This window comes from Eurypyga helias, unplaced genomic scaffold, assembly GCF_000690775.1.
Source record: "Eurypyga helias isolate BGI_N326 unplaced genomic scaffold, ASM69077v1 scaffold15638, whole genome shotgun sequence".
Classification (NCBI taxonomy): domain Eukaryota; kingdom Metazoa; phylum Chordata; class Aves; order Eurypygiformes; family Eurypygidae; genus Eurypyga; species Eurypyga helias.
The window spans coordinates 32,742-34,742 of NW_010266398.1; positions in this window are offsets into that span (position 1 = coordinate 32,742).

Here is a 2,001-nt window from a genome sequence, read left to right on the forward strand (position 1 = left end):
CTGAAAATAAATAGGACAAAGTCAGAAGAAAAATTAACATGGCTACGCAGCCGTAACACACTGCATTTGTACAGCAATGTTACAACCAGGATCTTACAGAGTTTATAAGCGTTTATCCCTTTTCTTAAGGCCCCTTCCATAGACAAAATTGGGACTATGAAAGGTATTTTAGATGCTGAAAACTGGAGTAAAATGTAGTCAGATAATTGCCAACAACACCAAAAAAATAACCTATTTGCTCCAGCTTTAGACACCAGGAAGGTCTGGCTTGAGCAGTCCGGTGTAGGTAACGGGTGAGCCAGCACTGATACAAAAACCGTACAAGGAGTTTTGAAAATAGACTCAAACTACTGTCTCTGCAGGGCAAGTTAAACCTCCGTCTCAAGCACATTCCCACAGGTTTCCGACCAGTTTAGGGAACCGCAGGGCAGAGAAGGCCCGCAGAAAAGACAAAACCAGCAACCAACCAACGCCACAAAAGCAGCACATCCCACTTCCTAACCGTACCGGCCTTGCTGCTGCCTGAAGAGTAAGGGAGGGCGAGGGAAGGCTTAAAGCCTGTCCCTGAATGTCTGTTTTGGAGCCCGTTTTCATACTAAATGCCTGAGGTTACAGAGGGCCCTGCTGCCGCTCCCTCCGACAGCAGCGGGGATCCTGCACTGAATTCAGCCGGGACTGCCGTTGCACAGGCAGAGAGAGGCACAACATTGGGAAACACTAACTCCACAGATTTTCTTACACGACGTTTCAGCACAGCCAAGAAGCCTGCAATGAGAACAGCAACTGATGCTCTAACTTAGATTACCTACTGAAATGCTCACACTGCAATAGCGTCTTTTTCAAAAAAAGTCTGAACACTTTAATATTTCTGAGTAAATTCCATAAAGCCTGTATATTCCATAAAATTTTATACCCTAACTAATTGATTATCTTTTTATTGGAGTGGTCTGTTTTCCTTTTCTGCTTCATACATTTCATTAGAATAATTAAACCACTTAGTTTGGTTTATAAACTGTTTCACAATCAAGTTCTGGTGCTTCAGGGTCTGGGTAGCACAGAGCATAAAGTAGGAAATTCGTATTTTTCCTGGAAGTTAATTTAAAAATTATTACTCTGCATCAACATTTATTTAAACTAAGAAATCCGTTTGGCACTACAATTATCAGCAGCTGTAAAAATAACAAACCTAGAAAATCTAGTCTTATTACAATTCAGAATTGTTACTTTCACTGTTTTGTCCCCAAATCCTACCACACGCATGCTTCATCTTATCCCGTTTAATTTTAGACGAGCAGTTCTGTTAATCTCTGGGGGAGGTTCACGGTTTGGCTGTCACGTTTTAGGTTTCGCATTGTGGATTTTTATAGATGTTTATGTTTAGGACAGTAATTTCAAGCTGTGTTTGTTTGTACCGTTACATCGCTACGCTGCAAGTGAAGCATGAAAAGAAAACAACACTCAGCACACACCATAAGCATTCAATGTAACACGAGGTCCTGCAGCTGCATTCAGCACCTCACGGCATGCAAAACACAGGATTGCCATTTAAAAACCCACAAATAATATATCACTCTGGTCATGGTAAATGGCCTTTGAAGTTACATTTAAAAAAATATATATTTTAAAAAGACAAGGGAAAATAAAAAAAGGATTTGTGTGTTTTCCTGTGAGACTGGGCAAAGTAGAAAGGCCTTGTAACGGACAAACCCGAGTTCCCAGAGGAGGTCGCAGCCGTACCCCGGGGGTGTCTCTCCAGGTTATCGCATGGGAACAGCACGGAATGCCCAGTCCCTCGCACAGACCCCCCGAGGCTCGACAGAAGGGCCTTTGCCAGCCTCGCACAACACCACGTACCTTTCTCTGAGGCAGGGAAACCCATCTTGCTATTTACCGAGATCCCAGCGATGTTAGAAATGCACTTCTTTTCCCTTATTTTTGACACACAGCCCCATGGAAAAGCCTCGAGAGCAGCAGGAACGCCCGAGAAACAGTTGTAAAGGG